Below are 25,511 nucleotides of genomic sequence, written 5' to 3'. Positions count from 1 at the left end.
GATGCAGAGGTCTGGCCCGGGACCAGGGTTCAATTCCAGACGCAGCAGGGTCCTGAGCCCAAAAAAGTCCACGGACTCGATAATTCTCGCCTCGGTGCCTATTCTAATCATGGGGTCCCACGTTGCAACTCTGGGCAATAGTTGCTTAATCTCCACTACGGCGGCCCACCCCCTGCGGGATGCCTGGTTTTCACTTTGGGGATGCCCAGTAGGGGTTATCTCACAGGGAAAAGCCAGAACGGGTTCCCAAGGCAAGCGCCTTGATGCCTTCGGGTGATACGTGCGCTATATAGATCGCAATACAATACATACACACTCCACACATCCTTCACACCATAAATTGGGTTTCTGACCCACTGCGCAGCCTGATTAACTACACCTTTTTCTTTGCCTCTCCCATATCAGATGGCACCAACGTTCATCTCAGGCGTTCCTTAAATTTCATCCTGTCTCTATCCTCAGGGCTGCATACAGGTGTCCCATCACTTTGTAATATCGGGGAATGGAGGAACGCATTGGGAGTGATAATAGAGGTAGTTGGCATTAATGTCAATGCTTGCTGGGTCGTGGATTTAAGAGCTGGCGAAAGATATTCCAAAAGAAATAGGTGTTGCAGGAGTGCTAACAGTCGTAGTTGCCACAGACGGCGAAGACAAAGAAAGGACAGGAGGTGCTGTGGCCAAGGCAGTCTGAGCAACAGTATCAGAAGAAGCAACAGCAGAGACAAAAGAACCGGGTAGCTGGGCTTGTGGGGGAAGAGTGGGATACACCCTCTGCGGGGCATACGGAGGTGGGGGTCAAGCATCTAGCAATTCTTCCATAAGAGCATCATTTTCTTCTCGGGCTGCATAAGATTTATCAATATTCAGTCGAAACCTCCTATCTTCACGTTCAATTCCTATCTCCTGCTTCTGAGTCAATGTTTACATTCTTCCCTTCCGGGCCTCTTCCTCTGCTTTCATCAACGCTGTTTAGCCTCTTTTTGCCATGTTCTGAGGGAATCAAACATAGACTGCCTACTTCTTGAACCCAATTTTTTGTTCATCCAAAGAGCCCATCAACGGCCACTGCAACTCGGCATTGTCCAATTAGCATAAAATCCATTTTACTCTTTCTCGACCAACCGGGCCAACCAACCCCATTCTCATCTAAGCTTGGTGCTTGAAAAGGCTGTTCCTCCTCAACAATTGCGCGGCCAAAGGGAAACATAGTTGTCAAAAGGAAAAGAAAATGCAATGCAATGGGGTTGGTGACAAGGAAACAAGACAATGGGCAAAGAGTTTTCAACGTCCTTCAGAGCCGCAGGGAGAATCCTATTGTTCATCTAAGGAGGTGCTACTGAGCACAGCAGTGGGGCAGTGTGATCGCGGCCCGTTGTAGAGATCCCACGTAGTCCAGGATAGGGCACCCCTCTTTTCGAGAAGACACCCTCTATTATCCCGTTCAATGTCTTGGACAATGCACCAATCTCCCTTTCCTTAAGCTAGCATTGGTACCACGGACAGGGTACATAGACCCTATTCTTCTTCCATGCAGTCCAACCCCACCAATCTGACTTTTCCGTTGGTGCACTGTCCCTCCGTCTGGGGCGCAAATTGTACCTAGCTACTCCGGGCACAGTGCAGTCAGTGAACAAGGGATCAAATTCAGAGGGGCCAAGAGACTGGGGTTGAAGCGTAGCATTTTCACCTTCTCGTGGTCACCTATGCCATCGATGACCCACCTTGTCATGGGGAGAGACAACAGCACCTTGCAGCAATGATTTGTATGATTCCAGTTCTTCCGATCGGTCACTTTTACAGCACTCCTGGTGGCAAGAAGTACCCGCAGAGCCCCCTTACACCAGGGCTCCAAGGCTGCACAAATTCAAAGTCGCCAGGTCGGATGGTATGCCCGGGCCCCTCCGTTTGCAGTGGCAAAGCTTCTCGTGTCTGTTGATGAATAGAACACACATGTTTTGTCAATTCATAAAGAAAATCCACTAAAAAAGGATGATTAAGGTCAGAAAAGTGCTTCGGGCGTGGGACGCCCCAAACATTTGCTGGGCGGCCAAACACAACCTCAGATGGTGACAATCCTGTCCTGGTATGAGCTGTAGCCCTGGTTGACAGAAGGGCTAACGGTAGAGCATCTGGCCATTTCAATTGTGTGCTTTCCTGAATTTTTGCCAGTTTCAGTTTGAGAGTACCATTGTACTTCTCACCCGAACCAGCTGACTGGGGATGGTGTGCAGCGTGAAACTTCTGTCGAATGTGTAACCCATCACACACCTACTGGATGACTTTTCAATTGAAGTGACTGCTGTTGTCACTACAAATCAAATGAGGCAAACTGAATCGGGGAAAGAACTCCTTCGGGAGGGCTTTTCCAGTCGCCAAAGCTGTATTCTCTGTTGTGGGATAAGCCTCAACCCATTTACTGACTGCACAGACAACCACCAACACATATTTCAAATTGTTAACCCGCTCCATCTCGATATAGTCCATATGAAGGACTTCAAAAGGGAAAGAAGGGGGAGCGGAATTGCCAGGGGGTGTAGGAGTGTCGTTCCCAGGATTGTACATCATGCATATGATACAATATTTAACCAAATGAGCAGTTCTTTTTGGGATATTAGCATTCTGCCACAAGGGGTCTAACAGTTTGCATATGCCCTTGGCACTAATGTGAGCTGGCCCGTGTGCCATAGTGACTACAAGGAGAACATAGGCATCCAGTAACATCCAATTTTGCTTTTCTGACTTATCCGACCAGCACTCATTTTCTTCTAAATGTGCTGTGCTTTCCTGCCATACTGCTAGCTCCTCAATCGTTGCCTCACGCTGTATTTCCTTGACACTATTCAGTGTGTCCTCAAACATAGTAACTTCAGGTACCCATCTAGCAGGATCTGCCACAAACATCTTTTCATTTTTGAGCAATCTCAGCTGTTAGTTCTGCAAATGCATTTTCCCTTCCCACATCATCAGTAATTGCCTTGTGGGCGCTGCACGTCGCTATTGCTAACTTCTTGGGAAGTGTCGGAGCTGACAAAAGCCTGTGTATCAATTAACCATTCCGGATCTTTAAACCGAGTGAAGTCAGGAATCCTCTCTCCATCCAGAGCTACCCACAATTGTGGGCAACTCCAAAGGTGTACTGACTGTCAGTATAAACATTGACCGTCAGTCGCTCACTCAACTCACAAGCTCGAAGAAGGGCAACTTACTCTGCAGCTTGGACCGACTAATAGGGAACTAGTGATGTCTCGACTACTGTGTATAAGGAAGTGATTGCATATGCCACAGTTCTTGTGCCGTATGGTAATTTGAAACAAGAGCCATCAACATATAGCTCCCCTTGGGGTTCAGATAGGGGAACATCAGTCAGGTCTACCCGTCCCTTCGTCTCCTCTTCAGTCCGAAAAACACAATCATGAACTTCTATTTCCTTATTTTCAGAAGGGAGGGGTAGTAACATGACTGTGTTCAGGGTCGCACATCTTTTGATGGTGACATGTGGTGCAAATAGGGTCAGCTGATAGCCAATCAGACGTGCACTGGTAAGGTACTGCGTCTTTGTTCTGTTCAAAAGGGTATCCACAGCATGAGGTACCATAACTGTGAGATCGGTATCAAGGACGAGCCCTGCCGATTGTTGATAGAGATAGCCACAGCTGCAACCACTCTTAGACAACTCAGGATGGTTCTCATGAGCAGAGCAGAAAAGTAAGCACACAGCCTCTGCTTACCTTCAAAGGCGTGTGTCAGGACAGAGAGCGCAGAACCAAATATCTTGTGTACATACAACATGAACAGCTTCTGGTAGTCAGGCGTACCACGCACAGGCATAGAGCGAAGCACAACCTTTAATTGCTCAAAAGCTTGTTGATATTCGGAGTCCAGGGTAAAGCTTCATGCACATCTTTAGTGGTTAGCTGCAGCAGCAGTTTTGTTAGTAAAGAAAAGTTAGAAATCCAGTGGCGTCAATACGAAGTAATGCCTTTTAAAGCTTGCACATCCAGCTGAGTTTAGGGATAGGCATTTTAACAATAGCACTAATGCGTTCAGGTGTTAGTCTCCTTCCCTCCTTCAACAGTAGGTGACCTAAATAGGTGACCTCTTGTCGACAATATTGAAACTTTGAAAGGGATAGTTTATGTCCATGTGCCGCCAAGTGTAGCAATAATTTGATCTTTGCAAACTACTGTAGTTCCGTGAGTTTGTGGGTCTGGTTCGGTGGTTCCGAACCCGTTCAATAAAGGTCGTCGGAAATAGCTGATTTTGGTGTCAGCAGACCGCAAATGGCGAGTGCAGCGTGTACGAGTGTTTTCACATGAATCGATCTATGAGAACACTACGTATTCGGGGAATCCGTTTGAACCTTCGGGTTCCATTTTGTGTACGGCAGCCATTTTGTATGGTTGCCCTCACATAGGCCGATGACTGCGGCCGAACGAGTCCTTGAGACACGTATGCCTTAGCTGACTTCTGAATGACCTGGCCGAACTGAATCCTTGCCCGAGGCTGACCTCGCTGAGCCAGTTCCTTGTTAAGCAGCTGGTCAGATAAAGATCAAAGGGTAGGACATGCCCGAGTTTATAGTACACTGCTCCCACCTTTCTATCTTGCTTCCAATCTGTTTCTGTTCCTTCCTTTACAACATAATTACTGATTTGGGTTGAGGGTTTCATGATGGGTTTGTCCAGCCTGACTGAGCAGGATAATGGAATGTGCTTGGTCATTTCTGGTGGTCCGGACAACGGAAAGTGGGATTGTCGTCATACGCTACTTTTAAATTGTCACACTGTCATTGGTCAGTTTGTATGAACCCAATGCTAATTTTGAATGTTGCCTGAGGCTTGATTTTTGGCATAAAAGACCATGCTCTGCTCATTAAATTTTTGCAGTCTCTAGCGAACCACCCATGTGTGCTTCGTAGATCTCTGTTCCTGGTTGCAGCCAATAAACTTTGGTCTTTGACGTCATCAAGAAGTATCCCGTGTCTCTGTTTGCCAAGGCAGGGGAACTCGAAGGCATCGGGCGTTCTCCCTGACGCCGCTGGGTTCTAAAACCCGGTCCGTCAGTGGGCCCCCCCGGTGGGGCGACTTCAGCGGTAACGGTCCAAGCCCGAAGATTGTGAGGAGCTTCGTGTGAAAATTCTGGAGGAAGGACAACCACTTCATCGACCCCTTTATGTCGGCGTGGTCCGAAAGTCTTTCCTGCGAGGTTTCCCGCTTTCCGACGGCTACGAAGGACTGCTGCCCTGACTGTCGCCCTGTCTTGGAGCCTTAGACGTTTGTAGAGCGAGACGATTGACGGGTCTTCTGGTGACGCCATCGACATTTCAGTTAAGTATGAGTGGAGCATTTCCTAGTCCTTAGTTTGTTTTTAGTATCCCTTTAGTGGATCGCTTTGATTTGGTACCTGCAGGCCCCAAAGCCACGGGACTCGTGTATTCGCGAGACTATCGTTTTGAGATTTCCCTTGTAGTTTGAAGCTAGACTAGTGAGCAAGATGCCTGGTCTTAGCAGACTTGGAAGGATATTTGGTTGTGGTTGTTCTAAAGATTCCCGGTTAGAGGATTCGTGTCCGGTTCCTCCAATTGGAACTCCTACAAATGAATTATACGTAAAGCATGGTGTAGGTCTTATTAGTTATAATGAGATCTGGGTAAAGAATAAGAGAAAAGACGGTGTCCTACAGTGGCCCCGTTACGGTAGTTTTGAAAGTGAGATTTTAGATAATCTCGAAGCGAAGCTGTTCAAGAAGAAAGCCTGGCCGGCAATGTTTGACTCTTTCTGCATATGGCGCAAAGAAGCCAAACAGAAAGAAATTAAATTAGCGAAGAAGAGTAAACGAGAGCGAGGTATGTCAATGGTACAAGCTACTGTTGCGTTTAGTGATAATGAGGAAGAGCGAGAGAGCGAATAGATGCTTAAGGCGAAGAAGTTAGCGGTAGATAGATGCTACCCAGTTTGGCCGCCTAAAGAGCAGGAAGAAAAGAAAGATCTTGCGAAAGATCCTTTGATGTCGCATCTATTGAGTACGCCACCCCCTTATGCACAGAGTGCTACGGCACCACCGCCACCAGTTGTGGCTGTGCAACATCCGATTGTTGTGCCGCCCGTAATTCCTCCACAGCCAGCTCCTCTTCCGTTGGCTACTGTTCCTTTGGCGCAGCCTCCTCAGGGGCCGCCAACTTTGCCTTCCCCTTTGTCTGCTACTCCTACGCCTGTTTCTAATACTCCTTCTGTTCCGACTCTGGATTCTTCTACTATTGTTCCGTCTTCCCTTATTCTTCCATCTTCTCCTTCTACTAGGCAGCGAATGACTGCTGCTTTTTCTGGTTTTCTGACTCCTTTGTTGGGACAATTGGGTACGTCTCCAGTGCATGAGGATAGACAATCACGTAGTCAATTGCCTGGCACAGATGGGGGTGTAGTTTTGGATCACATGGCACGTAGATGGGTTACGTACACTTCCCAGTATGATCTTGGAGGTATTATGGATGTTTTCCGACAATGGAAAGCACCAAAGCAACAATACATTTTTGAAATGATGTGTGTGTTCCTCCATGAACAGTGGATGGACGAAGTGGGTAAAGCGCCTGAAGAATTATATCGAGTGCGTTCCGAGTTTGCAAAAGGGACGATTGTGAGTCTTCTCGACATTGAGAGAGCGGTGTCGACGTTGTTGTCGTTTCATAATAATGCTCCTTCTGAGCGATTGTTTGAGCCTGATTCGTCAGTTTGGAGAAAAGCGCGTCCATATCTGATGCGTGAGGTTCCTCCGGTGTGGAAAGAAGCAGTTCCGGCCGATGCTGGGTTGGGTATTGTAGCTGCGCCTGCGCATTTTCAGCGAGTATGGGTGCATGTTCCTTGGAAGCGTGTTGAAGTGTTAGCGATTAAGCAGACTTTACCTGATCCGCGCAAAAATCCGGCGGGATATTATAAAGAGCTCACTCAAACTGTGGGTTCGTGCATCATGAAATTAGCAGACATAGACATGTTGTTTGGCAATGTTATTCCACAGCCTATCTGGAATGTGATTCGACATACGGACCATGATAATGAATTGGGTGATACATGGGTTAACATTGTTGCTGCGAATGTTAGACAAGTTGGAGGTGCTAAGCCTGAAGATATAATTGCTCAACTCCCAGGTAGGATTATTAATTTCATGAAGACTTTGATGCCAGAAGTGCGTGTTAATTGGGACAAGTTGTCTGCATGTAAGCAGAAGAAAGACAAGACTGTGTCTGATTTCTTCACGCGTTTTGAAGAAACTTTTGTAGATCATAGTGGTCAGGATATGGCTACCGAGGGTGCCAGAGATTGTTTGTTGACAAATTCGTGCATAATTTGCTTTCCGAGTTGTGCACTAAGTTGAAGGATTCCGAGAGTGCTTGGGCTGTTTCCACGCCAGCACAGATTTTAGCTACGGCCCAGTATTGTGAAAATAGGCGCAAAGATGAGTTAGAGAAAGCGGATAAGAAGACTAAGGAATTGAAGACTAAAGTTCTTCTACAACAAGCTTATCCAACCCGTACTAATAGTCAGCGTGATTATCAGCAACCTCAGCAATATTCGAGAAACTCACAAAGAAACGAGTCTTCTCAACAGCGTTTCCAGTATGGGCCTAACCAGTGTGCGTATTGCAAAGAAGAGGGTCATTTCAAGAATAGTTGTCCGGTTTTGTTACAGCGCACGAATGGTGCTTCTAGTGTACGAGGTTGAGGTGCTCAACAAGTGCCTAGAGGTAGAGGTCGCGGACAGAACGTTCGTCCTTTGCCTCCGCAGAACTCGATGAATAGTTTTGATCAGCAGCAAGGTTCGTCTAGGACAGCACAGTACTATATGGATGATTACTATGTTGAAGGTGATGAAGTAAATGGTAATGATTGTTAGGACAGCCATGGACAAAGAGAGGGAGTTGTTTCAGTTCCAGTAGATCAGAGTGGACCCTATGTTGAGGTGATTGCATCAGGTGTGTCAGAACCTTTTCTGCTAGATACTGGTGCTACAAAGAGTTCTATTATGCACTCTAAACTCCCTGGCGCACCTTTGTCTGGCTTTGATAATGTGTCTGTAGGTTTTTCTGGCGCCCCCGTTACGAATCCGATTTCTGCTCCATTGTCTCTTTCTGTTGGACCGTGTAAGATCGAAGCACCCCTTCTTTTGACTACAGGTTGTAATGAGAATCTGTTGGGATTGGATTTATTGAAGAGATTGTATGCGACACTGTATTGTTCTCCGTCAGGAGTTCATCTTACTTTGGGTGAGAGAGTGATCTCTCCGATGTATATATCAAAAGATAGTCTTCCATCTGAATTGTCTTCTTTACCAGATTCATTGTGGGCTACTGGTCCGAATAATGTAGGCCTACTGGAAATTCTCCCATATGTTGTGACACTAAAGGCGAATGCTAAGTTACCGCGCATTCCACAATATCGAATCTCGAGTGATGGTGAGCATGCACTTTTAGCGATTACTTATGATTTGATCGACACGGGTGTAATTGAGGAAACAAGAGGTAATGTGTACAATAGTCCCGTTTTGCCTGTTCTGAAGAGAACTGATTCTTCACAGCCTCCTTTATATAGGTTTGTCATCGATCTTCGTGAAGTGAACAAGATTGTTGTTCCACAATTTCCTGTTGTGCCTGATATCACTGCCTTGTTAACTCTGATTCCGACTACAGCCACATGGTTTTCGGTGATCGACTTGAAGAATGCTTTCTTCAGCATCCCGATTCCCATAGAGAGTAGGGATATCTTTGGATTCTCTTTAGGAGGACGAAGTTTCCGCTTTAAGCGCGCTCCTCAAGGCTATTTGCAAGAGTCCATCGATCTATAGTCAAGCTTTGAAAACACAACTTGATCTGTTTTATCTGATGGTGCAGCCCTTATTCAGTACGTTGATGATTTGCTAGTGGCCACTGATACTGAAGAGATTTGTAGGGAAGCCACTTTGTCATTGCTACGCCACTTGTCTGATTGTCATCACAAAGTTTCTCTCTCCAAATTGCATTATTGTTGACAAGAAGTAACCTACTTAGGTCACCTCTTATCGAAGGAGGGAAGGAAATTGACCCCAGAAAGAATTCAAGCTATTGCGAAAATGAGTATGCCTACGACACAGAGAGAAGTACGTGCGTTTTTGGGTATTACGTCGAACCGTAGACAGTGGATTCCTAATTTTTCTTTGTTAGCGAAGCCTTTGATAGCTCTTACTGTTAAGGATACTCCGAATCCGATTCCTTGGACTGACGAATGTCAAAAGAGCTTTTCTGAATTACTTAATGCGTTGTATTCGGCTCCTGTCGTGGGTACTCCCGACTACAGTAAATCTTTCACATTGTATGTCCACGAGAGAGAGGGATGTCCATTGTCAGTCTTGACTCAGCAGTTTGGCGATAAGCAACGCCCATGTGCGTACATTTTGTCGACTTTAGATCCAGTAGCTAGAGCGTTGCCGAGTTGCTTGAGAGTCACAGCGGCAGCGGCTGTTTCAATTCGACAGTCTGCTGGTTTAGTTATGGACAACACGTTAGTGGTAATGGTTCCACATGCAGTGGATACCTTGTTGAACCGTACGAAGACACAGCATTTAACTAGTGCTCGGTTGTTGGGTTACGAGTTGACATTGTTAGCGAGTCATGTGCACATTAAACGATGCAACACGTTGAATCCAGCCACGTTGTTGCCAATTTCAGTTGAGACAGATAATAGTGGAGAACAGCATGACTGTTTCCTGAGAACTGAAGAAGAAACGAAAGGGAGAGTAGACCTTAGGGACACTCCTCTTCCAGAGTGTGATGGTACTTTGTGGGTTGATGGTTCGTGCTTTAAGTTGCCGAATGGTGATACAACTGCGGCATATGCTGTTACGACTTTGCATACGATTGTTGAAGCTGCACGTATTCCACATAATTCAGCACAAGCAGCAGAACTGATTGCATTAACGAGAGCATGTGTGTTGGCGAAAGGTAAATGAGTGAATGTGTATACTGATAGCCAATATGCCTTTGGCGTGGCTCATAGCTTTGGACGTTTGTGACGTGAACGTGGGTTCTTGACTTCGCATGGGACGAAGATCCAGCATGGACAGTTGGTGAATGAACTTCTTGAATCACTTACTTTGCCATTACAAGTAGCGATTGTGAAATGTAGTGCCCATAAGAAAGTTACGGATGATGTTGATCGCGGAAATGCGTTTGCAGATGAAGTTGCAAAAGAAACTGCGAGAAATGTGATGAGTAGAATGTATGTTGAGGGTCCGGCGAGATGGGTTCCAGAGAAGAGTATGTGTGAAGATACGATTGAGAGTGTGAAATCCATTCAAGCTGAAGCTACAGAGAAAGAGTTGGATGAATGGAGAGAAAGCAAGGGTAGATTGGATTCGAACGGTTATTGGACTGATTTGTCTGAACATCAAGATGGTTGTTGCCTAACGCGTATGTGCTTCCGGTTGTTACAATGGTTCATGGAATGGCACATATCAGCGTGAAAGGGATTTGTAAGTTGTTGGCTCCGGTTTGGCAGAATGCGGGAATTCCAAAATGTGCAGAGAATTTGGTTAAAAACTGTATGGTGTGCTTGATGTATAATCATGGTAAGGGAACTCCAACACCAGCTGGTCATTTTGCTCCTCCTACGTATCCGTTCGAGGCTTTGCAGCTAGATTTTATCCATATGGATAGATGCAACAACTTGAAATATGTTTTAGTGGTTGTTTGCTCCTTTTCTAGATGGGTTGAAGCTTATCACCTTAAGGACAATACTGTCTTGTCCACAGCGAAAGTTCTGATAAAAGAGTTTTTCCCAAGGTTTGGAATGCCGAGAATTATCTGGAGTGACAATGGGAGGGAATATGTGGGTCAAGTCATGAAGAGAGTGTGTGCGGGGCTAGGTATCCGGCAGAAGTTCCACGCTGCAAATCACCCCCAATCAGCTGGTTTAGTCGAGTGCTATAATGGCACCTTAAAACTTAAGTTAGCCAAAAACCAAGCGAGCACTGGTCTACAGTGGCCAGATGCTTTGCCTTTAGCGCTCTTGTCCACAAGAATGACTGTGCATTCGAGAATGGGTCTGAGTCCTTACGAAGTTGTCTTTGGTCGCCCAGCTAATATTTGGAGTGTGCCAAGGCCAACTAGATTTAGTGAGATTGAGTACCCTGTGTTGCTTGACTATTTGCGCGAACTGACGACTAAATTGCATGTCTTACACCAACAGGTGCATGAGAGCCTACCACAAGCTTCAGAAGATCCAGGCCACGCTTTTGAACCTGGTTCGTGGGTCTTTATCAAAAAGTTCCAGCGGAACAAGAACGATCAGCCCCGTTGGACAGGACCCTTTCAAGTACTCCAGTCTACTTGATCTGCAGTTCGAGTACAAGGCAAGAAAACCTGGATACACAGTGTACACTGTAAGCAAGCACCTTTGCCCTTACCGTACGATAAGTGGGTCCAGGAAGGACTTCCAGACTCTGAAACAGAAACTGTTCCACGATTTTTGCCATTCAGCGATGCTCCTCTGATTGGTACGAACTCTGAGAGACAAAGTGACGATCTTTTACAAGAAGCTGTGCCTCCTTCGAATCGAGTCAAGTCAAGTCAAGTCATAAAATTTATATAGCGCACTACATACCCAGAGGGTTTCAAGGCGCTTAGGAAGGGGAGGAGGATTATTTGTCAAAAATCCACGTTTTAAGCTGTTTTCTGAACGCTAGGTGATTCTGGGTGAGGCGAAGGTAAGCGGGGAGTGAGTTCCATGTTCTGGCAGCCAGGTATGAAAAGGATCTGCCTCCCATGGTGGTCTTGTTGATGCGAGGTACAGTGGCGAGGGCTTGGCTGGAAGAGCGAAGTTGGCGGGAGGGGGTGTAGAAGGACAGTCGAGAGTTGAGGCAATCTGGTCCGATGTCGTAGAGTGATTTGTGTGCGTGGGTAAGCAGACGGAAAGTAATCCTCTTATTGACGGGTAGCCAGTGGAGGTCTTTAAGGTGACCAGAGATGTGTTCGTTGCGTGGGATGTCTAATATGAGCCTGGCTGAGGCGTTTTGGATTCGTTGTAGTTTCTTCTGGAGTTTAGCGGTGGTACCTGCGTAGAGGGTGTTTCCGTAGTCCAGTCGGCTCGTGACCAGGGCATGGGTGACTGTTTTCCTTGTTTCGGTGGGGATCCAGCGAAATGTTTTTCTGAGCATGCGAAGAATGTTAAAGCAGGAAGAGGATACGGCGCTGACTTGTCTGTTCATAGAGAGTGAAGAATCCAGGATGATGCCAAGGTTCCGTGCGTGGTCTGTCGGGATGGGTGCATTTCCGAGGGCTTCCGGCCACCAGGAGTCGTCCCATGCAGAGGGAGATTTACCTAAGATGAGGACTTCTGTTTTGTCTGAGTTTAGTTTTAGACGGCTTTGTTTCATCCATTCGGCAACTTCTTTCATTCCTTCGTGTAGGTTAGTTTTGGCGGTGCTGGGGTCATTGGTGAGAGAAAGGATCAGTTGAGTGTCATCCGCGTAAGAGATGATGTTGAGGTTGTGTTGGCGGGCGATGGCCGCGAGGGGGCTCATGTATACGTTGAAGAGGGTGGGACTGAGTGAGGATCCTTGTGGTACGCCGCAGATGATTTCAGAGGCCTCGGACTTGAATGGTGGGAGGCGGACTCTCTGTGTTCTTCCGGTGAGGAACGAGGTGATCCATTCCAGTGCCTTTCCTTGGATTCCGATGTTTCTGAGGCGTTGTAAAAGGGTGCTGTGGCAGACTGTGTCGAAGGCTGCAGAGAGGTCGAGGAGGATGAGGGCGACTGTGTCTCCATTGTCCAGTAGAGTTCGAATGTCGTCTGTTGCTGCGATGAGGGCGGTCTCAGTGCTGTGTTTGGCTCGGAAGCCAGATTGTGATGGGTCGAGTGATTTGTTGGCTTCGAGGAAGGCGGCGAGCTGGTTGTTGACAGCTTTCTCGATGACTTTGGCCGGGAATGGAAGAAGCGAGATGGGGCGGTAGTTTTTGAGTTCGGTGGGGTCTGCTGTTGGTTTTTTCAGAAGGGCGGTGAGTTCAGCGTGTTTCCAGTCTTCTGGGAAGGTAGCGGAGTTGAAGGAGCAGTTGATGACGTCTCGGAGGTGCGGAGCTATGATGGAGTCTGCTTTGTTGAAGATGTGGTGAGGGCATGGGTCTGTGGGGGATCCAGAGTGGATGGAATTCATCAGGCGGATGGTGTCCTCAGTGAAGATTGGGTTCCAGGCGTTAAGGGTGTTAACGAGGGGAAGATGGTCAGCTGATGGTAGGGTGGGTTGGCTTCCGGGTTGGTTGTCAAAGCTGTTGTGGATGTCAGCAATCTTGTTGTGGAAAAAAGAGGCTAGGGAATCGCAGAGGGTTTGAGAGGGGGTGATGTCGTTGGAGTTGGCCGAGGGGTTGGAAAATTCCTTGACGATGTTGAAAAGTTCCTTGCTGTTGTGGGCGTTGTTGTCAAGTCGATCCTTGAATGCTGTTTTCTTGGCTTTTCGGATCAGTTGGTGGTGAGTACGGATGGCGCTTTTGAAGGCGTCCTTGGTGTTGGTGGATGGGTCTTTTTTCCAGGCCTTTTCAAGGGAGCGGCACAGTTTCTTGGAATTCTTGAGGTCATCGTTGAACCATGAGGCCTTCTTGATGCCAAGTTTGTGTTGACGTTTTTTCAGTGGTGCTAAAGTGTCGGCGGTGTTGGATAGCCAGAGGGTGAGGTTGGAGGCGGCTTCGTTGGCGTTAGAAGAGAGGGCTGGGGAGGTTTGAAGGAGCGATGTGGAGATCTGCTCCGTGGTGATTTTGTTCCAGTTTCTTTGTAGAGTTGGTTGGAGGTGGATGCTGGGTTTCGGCTTGTTGTAGGTGAAGTGAACGCAGCTGTGGTCAGTCCAGAGGAGATCCGTAGTGTGACTGAAGGAGACATGGTTGCTGGAGGTGAAGATGGGGTCGAGTGTGTGACCTGCGATGTGGGTGGGGGAAGTGACCAGTTGTTTAAGTCCGAGGTTGGCGAGGTTGTCCAAGAGGGTGGCGGTGTTGCGGTCGTTGATCTTTTCAAGGTGGAAGTTGAGGTCTCCCAGAAGGATGTAGTCTTTGGAGGGGAGCGCGTGTGGGGTGATGAAGTCCGTGATGTCTTCACTGAATTTTGCGCGGGGTCCTGGTGGTCTGTAGAGGAGAGTGCCTCGGAGTGTGGTTTTGGGGTCGATGTGGATCTGGAAGTGAAGGTGTTCGGAGTTAGCGAGGTTGGCGTCAGAGCTGGTTGAGATGCGGAATGATTTCTTATGGACGATAGCGATTCCTCCTCCTGTATGGTCTGTGCGGTCCTTGCGTGTGATCTTATAGTCATCAGGGATAGCGATGGCGATGTCAGGGGCGGAGGAAGCGTTCATCCATGTTTCCGTTAGGAAGGCGACGTCAGGAGAGATGGTGTCTAGTAGGTTCCAAAGGTCAATGGCGTGCCTGTGGACCGAGCGGGTGTTGAGAAGGATGCATTCTAGGTGGTTGGGGTCGGTAATCTGTGTTGTGGTCGCAGCGGAGATGTTGTCGGTGCCGCTAAATTTGCAGGAGAGGCAGGAGAACGGTCCATGGGTGCGTCCAGGAGCGGCTTGGACGCAGTTGGGGGCGCGACCGGGGTTAAGGGCTAGGAGGGTGGCGGCATCGTAGGTAACGCGGGGGGGCTGGGCAGCGCGAGGGGCAGGGGGACTGGCGCTGGGCGCGGTCCAGGCGTGGACGGGCGTAGACGGGCTTACCTTTGGCGCACCTTCGGCGCGCAAGGAGCGCGATCGCTGCGCGTTATCGCTGCGCGAGAATGCATATGTCATATATGGAGGAGGGGGAGGGGGCGAGGGAGGGTCAGCAGGGAGGCGGGGCGGGCTGTGGGGGCCAGGCTCTGAGGCACCAACAACAACAAGCGTAATATGGCGTCAGCGTAGGGAAAAACGAAACTGGAGGTAGGCTGGGGCTCAGGAAATTGACTAGGCTAGTTGCACAATCGCGCTCCTCGAATCAGGGTTCCAGATCAAAGCGCCGTGACTACAATGCCCCCAGAGCGCTGCAATGCCCAGATCCAGAAGCACCGCGCAAATAGTCCCCCAGGAGCTATTCAAATGTCTCAGTAGCGTCGCAATGGCACTCGCGCTGCAGCGCTATGCAGAGAGCCTAGGCGCTAGAAAAGGCAGAGCACAAATACAAAGCAGCTGATGAGCTAAATGCAAACGATACCTCGCAGGAGCAGGACACAGGGAGCGACCGTTTCTGAACTAGTCAGGACGGTCACAGCGCAGGCGGGGTCAGAGCAGGCAATGTACTTCGTGGGAGGGAGGGTCAGCAGGGAGGCGGGGCGGGCTGTGGGGGCCAGGCTCTGAGGCACCAACAACAACAAGCGTAATATGGCGTCAGCGTAGGGAAAAACGAAACTGGAGGTAGGCTGGGGCTCAGGAAATTGACTAGGCTAGTTGCACAATCGCGCTCCTCGAATCAGGGTTCCAGATCAAAGCGCCGTGACTACAATGCCCCCAGAGCGCTGCAATGCCCAGATCCAGAAGCACCGCGCAAATAGTCCCCCAGGAGCTACTCAAATGTCTCAGTAGCGTCGCAATGGCACTCGCGCTGCAGCGCTATGCAGAGAGCCTAGGCGCTAGAAAAGGCAGAGCACAAATACAAAGCAGCTGATGAGCTAAATGCAAACGATACCTCGCAGGAGCAGGACACAGGGAGCGACCGTTTCTGAACTAGTCAGCCACTACTGAGCCTGATATGTTGTTTAAAGATCAAAAATTGCCTGGAAGAAGCCGCTATAATTTGCGACCGAGAGTCATGGACAAATAAAAACACAAATAACGTTTTTTTATGATTTTTTTGTTTGCAGGTTAACTCTCCACCGAGGATCTACTCATTTTTGTTTTTCGAACCGCCATCCGGGTTCAGCTGTAGGGTCGCGGTTGCCGAAAGTCTTTGGAGTGCAAGCCTGAGACACTAGGTCGAGGGTTCTGGTTGGCCTAAGGGAGTTGCCCTGGGTTGACAGAGGTATTCCTTACCATAGAACACCCTACCATCGCGAGCAGCATATTTAGTTTAGGATGGATTTCTTCGAGTTGGAGAGACCTGCACGGACAATGATTTTTAGAAAGAAGATATGTAAATTAATCTCAAAGAAACGTTTTCTAATACCGTGTGTATTTTTGCTATTGAGTTTGATGACATTCATAATTGGTTATGTGACATTCTCTTTTAAAGTAACGTTTGTTCACACTCTGCAACCTACACCTCGACCTACTATTTCTTCTCATTCTTTTCACCCTTTGCCTGAACATGAGGTAGTTAGACGATTGGAATTTGCCAATAATTCCTTTATTCAACTTTTGCACCAACACCAGTTAGTGATGAACACGACAAACTGTTGGATCTGTGGTCTAATGCCCCATACGACTGATAAGGGTATTCTGTATTTAGTTTTGCCTTTTAGTTTGAATGGTTCGATTTGGGCTTACAGAACGATGTTTATTTATACCCATAGTGTTATTCCCTACGTTCACCGAAGGACAACCCGAAGAATAGTGCTGTTGCAAGAGGCATAGTAACATGGTTAACGGGACTAATGCGGTTGAAACTATTCCGATAGATGAGAAGCAACCAAATAGTGGTTGGGATATTACTGGATATGGAGTTAGTCTGAGTGTTAACCAGCGAGCGAAAAGTTCTCCACCGATTTGGATAGTGCCCATCAGGGTCGCTATTGTCTGCAGGGTAATGGCAGGAATCCGAGAGCTCAGTTAGGGAAGAGCGTTTGTACTGATACCTACGTATTTACGTCTCAGTCTTCCCCAGCATTTTTAGCTGCTAAGGGTACTTACTTTGTTTGCTACGACAAAGCATATACATGGTTGCCCCCTGATTTTTCGGGCACATGTTTTGTTTCTTTCCTGTTGCCTCCCACTTTTACAGCTGCGGCAGATTACCATAAGACGAGAGTTGCTAGAGGTGTCTTTAGCCAAGAAGACACTGCAGGGCAAGAGTTGGGAGATTTCTTTAAGGGTTTTCTGCCGTTCTGGGGACCGATGACTAATAGCATGAATATTCGCCAGTTGACGAGAGTGGTTGAGTCCACCATAGTCGTAACTGCTGGTGCCCTTAGTAACTTGACTGCTGAGCTCCAGTCGGATAGACTTATGACACTCCAAAATAGAGTTGCCCTTGATGTCATACTAGCAGATCGAGGTGGGGTTTGTAAACTGATTCAATCAAGCTGCTGCGTTTTCATTCCAGACAACGCTCCGTCAGTCTTCCAGGCCATTTCCAAGCTACATAAGATCTCCGATTCTGTCCATTTGGACAAAGGAGATTGGTCGTTGATGGGATGGTTATGGGGATTGATATCCACTTGGGGTTGGAAGATTTTGATGGTCATTGGGATGGTCTTAGCTATCCTTTTCCTGTTCTGTCTCTGTGTACAGTGTGCTCCTGCTATTTGTGGCCTCTGTGCTACTGCGTGTGCAAAGAGACCTGTCCAGTGAGAGGTACTAAGTAATAGGATGATGCTACAGCAACACATTGATGATCTGATGAATATAGATCCGGATTCAGATTGACATGGGTTTGGGTCTGTTGCCTATGTAAGGGCAAAAGGAAGGTCTGTAGTTCCGTGAGTTTGTGGGTCTGGTTCGGTGGTTCCGAACCTGTTCAATAAAGGTCGTCGGAAATAGACGATTTTGGTGTCAGCAGACCCCAAATGGCGAGTGTAGCGTGTACGAGTGTTTTCGTATGAATTGATCTATGAGAACACTACTTATTCGGGGATTCCGTTTGAACCTTCGGGTTCCATTTTGTGTACGGCAGCCATTTTGTATGGTTGCCCTCACATAGGCCGATGACTGCGGCCGAACGAGTCCTTGAGACACGTATGCCTTAGCTGACTTCTGAATGACCTGGCCGAACTGACTCCTTGTCCGAGGCTGACCTCGCTGAGCCAGTTCCTTGTTAAGTAGCTGGTCAGATAAAGATCAAAGGGTAGGACATGCCCGAGTTTATAGTACACTGCTCCCACCTTTCTATCTTGCTTCCAATCTGTTTCTGTTCCTTCCTTTACAACATAATCACTGATTTGGGTTGAGGGTTTTATGATGGGTTTGTCTGGCCTGACTGAGCAGGATAATGGAATGTGCTTGGTCATTTCTGGTGGGCCGGACAACGGAAAGTGGGATTGTCGTCATACGCTACTTTTAAATTGTCACACTGTCATTGGTCAGTTTGTATGAACCCAATGCTAATTTTGAATGTTGCCTGAGGCTTGATTTTTGGCATAAAAGACCATGCTCCGCTCATTGAATTTGTGCGCGAAACCACCCGTGTGTGCTTCGTAGATCTCTGATCCTGGTTGCAGCCAATCATCAAGAAGTATCCCGTGTCTCTGTTTGCCAAAGCAGGGGAACTCGAAGGCATCGGGCGTTCTCACTGACGCCGCTTGGTTCTAAAACCCGGTCCTTCACTACTTCAGTGTCAGAAGCGATCAGGAGATCGTCCACGTACTGCAGTAACATTACCTGAGGGAAGTGTAAGGGAACCCAATTGACCTTTTCAGGCTTGACTATATATGCTAGGGCTTTCAGTATAGCCCTGAGGAGCGCCACAGAAACTAAAGCTTCCGCCAGCCAGGGACAATCCAAAGAGGTGCCTGGTATTAGGATGAATGGGAATGCTAAAGAAAGTATTCTTTAAATCAATCACAGAAAAGAATTTGGCAGTGGAAGAAATCATCGTCAGAAGGACAGTGATGTCGGGGACCACTGGGAACTGAGGGACCACTATTTTGTTAACCTCACGCAGATCGGTCACAAAATGATAGACATCAGGATGATCGTCAGAGGAACCGGAAGGTGCCCTCTTAAGAATAGGAATAATAGGGCTATTTCACACATTCGCAGTCGTCTCTTCAACAAACCTGGACTTGGTCAAATCCTGTATAATCTGTATGAGAGCTAGCTCCCTTGCTTGCAGTATTTTGTACTGGGGAATACAAGACAGGACAGCATTGTCCTTGACCTTAATAGAGACTGGAGGTATCCGTAACAGTCATACATCAGTATGGCCGGTAGCCCACAAAGTAGTTGGCACATCTTTAAACTCAGCGGGAAGGCGTTCATCTTTGGACAAACACTGCTTCGTACTCACTCCAGTGGGCGATACTGTCATATAGACACCATCCGGAGAACAAGAAATGGTCGCGTGCAACCTTTTTAACAAATTCAGACCCATCAAATTTTCTCCACAACTGGACATCAATACAAGGCTACAGTAAAGGGACCAATAGTCAAGGCAATTGGCTTGAAAATGGGGCTCACATCCGGTACACCTGAAAAACCTACTGAAACATTATTTTGGCCAGACAGGGCTGCCCCGGGGACCAGTGAATGAGAAACAGAGCTATTAATTGCACCTGTATCCACCAAAAATTGCTTAGCTGGGCCCTGTAAGTCAGCAGTAACATAAGGACTGAGCTGATCTGTAGGTATCTGAACTGGTCACTCTCCGGGTCCCTGGCTGTCCTAACCATGAGTCAACCCCGTCACTTCATCCAAACCATAGTCGTCATAAAAGGACTGTTGGCACCCGAGCGTCATAGAAATAGTTCCGATCATAGCGACCCTGCTGTTCCTTATTTTCCTGGCCTCCTTCATGACCCCCTGCTCCATGACCCTGTCCAAGATAACCCCGTCCTCTAGGGGCCGCAACCTTTTGCAACAACGTCAGGCACTCACTGTGCCAGTGTCCCTCCTCCTTACATTATGCACACTGGTTCAGCTCCAATGGCGCTGCATTTTTGCTAGTGCGGGGCAGCTGTCAGGCCGGACTGATGCCACGGCCTCTCCCGGTCCCTCGAGATACCTGCGGCATTAACACCTTTGTTACAGAAAAAACTCCCTCACGACTTAGATAGTATTACTTTCTATTTCACAACACATTTCATTCTGGGCTAGTAAACCGAACAAACAATGACATATTACAAAATGAATTTTTCGATTTTTTTTTTTTACTATGTCTTGATTCATTACTTTAGTTCATGTATCATCTTTATAAAAAATACATATTCATATTATATACAAAAATGTTTTCTACAGTCATAATGTATTCATACCCAGGTAGAGAACAACCCACACATACCACTCACACACATATATACATTCCATTCATAACACATCCAAAACTCCACAGGATTATCCCAAATTGTGTGTTTAGCTGGTTATAGTCTCAATGGGCCTATATTGGGCTACTGCTAATAAGTAGGTTTGAAAAAGGACACGGTCAACATGTTTCGGTGGCATAAGAAGAAACTAAGGCCACCTTCATCAGGACCCACAGATTATCACACCAAGAGTTCTCAACACCCTGGGAAGGCTGTAATGGATTATATTACACAGAGCACAAAGCTCATCACTCAAAGGTTGGAATGCCTCAACACTCTGTAAACGTTCGAGAGGTCTGCCCGGTTCCAACAAGGATTATGTTTCTTTTTCTACTGTTCCTTTGATATAAATTTGGCACCTGGGAAACACACTGACGTACCTTCAGATTTCTTAGGTAAATGGAGGTACTTCCATCAGGAAAATCTTCTCTGAATAGCGTCACTGTATCCACACACAGCCAAAGAACCAGAACTTTAGCTCCTTCTACAACTTAGTTTTGATACTTTAACAATCGACAGTTGTATTTCCTCCACGGTAACGTGGCTCCGTACTCCACAGACCACGGTCTCAAAACTAAGTTGTAGAAGGAGCTAAAGTTAGTTTTGAGACCGTGGTCTGCGGAGTACAGAGCCACGCTACCTTTGAGGAAATACACGTCGCTTGTTAAAGTATCAAAACAAAGTTGTAGAAGGAGCTAAAGTCCTGGTTCTTTGGCTGTGTGTGGATACAGTGATGCTATTCAGAGAAGATTTTCCTGATGGAAGTACCTCCAATTGCCTAAGAAATCTGAGGGTGCGACAGTAGGTTTCCCAGGTGTGTACGTATATATATCTATATATATATATATATATATATATATATATATATATATATATATATATATATATATATATATATATATATTACCTACTGGCGATAGCCAGTAGGTATATATAGTTAGGATTTTTTTCCTATGGGACTTTTGAAAATTCTATGTCTAATAACTTTGGCGTTTGTGGACGGAATCGGCTGAAATTTTCAGGAAAATGGCACATTTTGTTTCTGAGCAGCCCTTGAAAATTTGGGGGGGTTTCGTCAAGGGGGGGGCGAGAAAAAAGGGGGGTCCCAAAACACGTTTTTCCCATGTTAATTTTCATAGGGCGTTTGGCCTCACTTTTAGCTCGAACAGCTGAATGGATTTGCACGAAACTTGGCAAAATTGTAGGGACTGTTAGCCCGATGTGCCTTTGCTGGGTCTCAATATATGTGCTCCAGTGGATTTTGAGAAATTAACGTTTTAAAAAATTTATATATCCGTGACAGCGTCCCAGATAGCGCTCCAGATCGCGTACTTTTCGCGTCACGGAGCTTTGCGAAGCGATGCTGATTGGCTCTCCGGTGTCTGTCAACATTCTAAACAGTCCGGTGCGGCCGCCATCTTGTCTCTCGGTAGGATCGAGAGACAAGAAGAGGTGAAAAAAGAAGGGGGAATTTAATGAAAGGGGGCAAGGTAGACCCCTCTTGACCCCCTAGGAATGATGTTGGGGTTATTAAAGGGTCCCGTGGGGAAAATAAAAAAAATGTGATTTTTCACGGTAGAAGCGCTTCTCGGTTCGCGAACCGGGTCGCAAACTAACGGCTGAATGGATTTGCACGAAACTTGGCAAAATTATAGGGACTGTTAGCCCGATGTGCCTTTGCTGGGTCTCAATATATGTGCTCCAGTGGATTTTGAGAAATGAACGTTTAAAAAACAGATATATCTGTGACAGAGTCCCAGATAGCGCTCCAGATCGCGTACTTTTCGCGTAACGGAGCTTTGCGTAGCGAAGCTGATTGGCTCTCCGGTGTCTGTCAACATTCTAAACAGTCCGGTGCGGCCGCCATCTTGTCTGTCGGTAGGATCGAGAGACAAGAGGAGGAGAAAAACGAAGGGAGAATTTAATGAAAGGGGGCTAGGTAGACCCCTCTTGACCCCCAAAGAATGATGTTGGGGTTATTAAAGGGTCCCGTGGGGCAAATAATAAAAATTTGATTTTTCGCGGTAGAAGCGCTTCTCGGTTCGCGAACCGGGTCGCAAACTGGTAGCGAAACGTGAATTCGCCATTTTGTGTTTCGATTTCATTAAATTACTAGGTATAAGGGGGTACGGGAGACGTATCCTGACCCCTTTTGTTTTCTGAGGGTGGCTGAGGAGGCTCATATATGTTGATACATGTCTTCCAGCTGCTGTGCGTGAGCGTTTTTTTTTTTTGCTGCGTGACGTCTGTTAACGTTCGATTCGATGGAAATCAGGAACTGTTGACCGCCATTTTGTCACTGCGAGTAAATATTTTGTTAAAAATAATTGTTATAAATTAATCCTTATTGATAAACATTGTCTGCGCCATCTTGTCTTTTTTGCAATGCCACACTTTTGTTGAGCACGGCAGCCATTTTAGATGCCTTGACCAGACCCACTCTCTGCACGCCGCCGATCCTCAGCATGGCTCCCCACCCTCGCAAGCATCTCCCCCACGCACTGGTCACCCCCGCTCTCTCTCTCATGCATGGGCCAGAAACCTCCTCCCATGTGCGCTGCTCTTCCCTGAGAATCACACCCTGTGCCCGCCCGACACCACCCTTTCACCCTATTCACTACCGCACCGTCTGATACTCCTCTTCCTCTGTGTCCGATTGTCCAGGCCGGTCCCAGGCTATCACCTAGCCCTGCAGATGTAGTTTATGGCCCCAGCTGTAGAGAATCACCCCTCTTCAAAGGAGTTACAGTAGATCAAGGCCCCCACCCGATGAGATCCGTCACACCACACGCGTTCCTACTATCTGATAACCATCCTGTATTGTGCTTGGGGAGGGGATTCTCACTGTGAGGGTGTGTGGAACCGAGCCTGAAGCGGAAGATTCCAGGGATGCCTCTTTGTACATCAAAGTTTTTACAATTATGTGTCACATTAAAAATATATAGCACTCCAACAAAGTAGTAGGATTATAACACTTTAATAACTTATAAATATATAGAACGCAACAAAAACAGTAAATACATTTAAACATTTTTTTGAAAAAAGAAGCAACAATGGTCAGTAGCTGTGTTTTGTGCGAATAGTCCCAAGGCAGCACAAGGTGCTGAGTTCTGGACGGCACCCAGGTGATGTTACCTGGGTGCCGCACTGGTTTTTGGTATCCTACAATGCAGCTCCGAAAAACGGCGTGGGTCGTCCCGGGGGGTGCGCGGGGAGGCCTCGTCAGTAGCGGTCTGTTGTGCGAATAGTCCCAAGGCAGCAGAACGCACTGAGATGTGGATGGCACCTAGGTGATGTCCAGTAAGTTGTCGCACTGGTTTTGGCATCCTACAATGCTGCTCCGAAAAACGGCGTGGGGCGCCCCGGGGGGGGGGGGGGAGGTGGCGTGAACGGGTCTCCCCAGGTGGAGGCTCGTCTGCTGTACTGGGGCGCCCCTTTACCGTTTCAGTTGCCATTCCGCCCGCTTTTGCTACACTGTGCCTCATCCTCCATTCAGCTGTTTATCGCCCGCTCTTGCGGCTACAGCGTCTCGCTCACCATGTAGTTGAGTTGCGCCCACTCTTGCGGTGCAGCGATAGGCGGCTGCCACAGGACTCTTAAAATGGCGGACGGCTCTTCGGATTTGGGCCTGGTCCACTAAAATGGCCCTGGGACACCTTGGAACTCGGACGTCCCCTGAGCCTTGAAGATTTTACAAAAGTCTTGGGGGCTCCCGACTCCTGCAGGCTTCCGGTGGGGAGCGGCTGCCATGATTGCTCGCGGAATGACCAAGATGGAGCCACGAGATGGTGGTGCTCTCAGGCTGACGCCAGCTTCAGTCTGAAACATCTAGAAACAAGGTGGAGCTTTCATCGTTTGGGAAAAAAAAATGTTTTAATCCAATGAAAAGTGTTATTTTTAGGTCATATGATCAAGCCTTCCATCATTAGGAAACCAAAAGTAAAATGAACCAATGAAAAGTTTTATAAAGAAGTCACATGACCTGTTATGCTTACGTTACGCGCTGCTATAAAAAGCGTAGAAAATCCGTTGGCACCTGAGGCGGCGTCAGTAGCGGACCGATGTGCGAATAGGCCGAAGGCAGCACAACGCGCCGAGATCCGGATGGCACCGAGGTGGTGTCCAGCAAGTTGCACTGGTGTGGCCAACCTGCAATGCTGCGCCGAAAGTCGGCGTGGGGTGCCTGGGGGGGGGTGGGGGAGGTGGCGCAAACTGGCCTCTCTCGCCTCCCCAGGTGGAGGCACCTGATGTGCAGTGCGGCGCCCCTTACCGTTTCACTCGCCGTCCAGCAGAGTTGCGCCCGCACTTGCTGCTACAGTAGGCCGAAGGCAGCACAACGCGCCAAGATCCAGATGGCACCGAGGTGGTGTCCAGCAAGTTGCCGCACTGGTGTGGCCATCCTACAATGCTGCGCCGAAAGTCAGCGTGGGGCGCCCCGTTGGCCTGTGAGGTCGCGTCAGTCAGTGGGGGCTGTTTGTGAAAGCAATGTGATGCTGTGCGTCGCCCCCAAGATGGAGGCTCCTCGGCTGCAGTGGGGCGCCCCTTGGTGTTTCACTCGCTATCCAGCTGAGTTGCGTCCGCACTTGCGGCTACAGTAGGCCGAAGGAAGCACAACGCGCCGAGATCTGGATGGCACCGAGGTGGTGTCTAGCAAGTTGCCGCACTGGTGTGGCCATCCTACAATGCTACGCCGAAAGTCGGCGTGGGGTGTCCCGTTGGCCTATGAGGTGGTGTCAGTAGCGGACCGATGTGTGAATAGGTCGGAACCAGCACAAGGCGCCAAGATCCGGATGGCACGGAGGTGGTGTCATAGTTGAGAGTTCTGAGCAGCGCTTGTAACACTGTCTGAAGCTTATTTGCACCTGCTGCAGCTTCACTATTGCCCTGGTGTGGCCAAAGATCGCCCATGACATAGGCGGCCGGCTCCCATGGTCCGGCGGAACTTTTTTCCTTTTCCTTTCTGCATCTTGTCCCACAATCCGTTTGACCTTTAGACACGACCAGGTCCCTGAATGTGTGCAGGGGGACGCTATTGATTGAATCAAAATGGCGGCTTCACACAAAGCTGACTCAAGCGTTGCTGGTGATGCTATACAGACAAAAAATGGTTTTCAGTTTGTACATTCTTCAGGATTTTTCCATTCAAGTCTGCTTGAGAGTTTGTAGAACAATGGCTTTAGATCTTGCCCTCCCCTCTTTTGACTGTTGGTTCTTGTTGCCTATCTCTTCTGTTGTCATTTAACTGAACCTTTTTTGACTGCCGAAAGGGGTTCTGGTCCGACCGCTGGTTGGTGGAGACATTTTGACTATATCCTGGACCTGCCCGGCCTCGCCCAAAATGGCGCCGGTATAAATGGGACTCGTAA

Source organism: Lissotriton vulgaris, chromosome 5 (assembly GCF_964263255.1).
Source record: "Lissotriton vulgaris chromosome 5, aLisVul1.2, whole genome shotgun sequence".
In the NCBI taxonomy this organism is placed as follows: domain Eukaryota; kingdom Metazoa; phylum Chordata; class Amphibia; order Caudata; family Salamandridae; genus Lissotriton; species Lissotriton vulgaris.
This window is presented reverse-complemented; position numbering follows the sequence as displayed.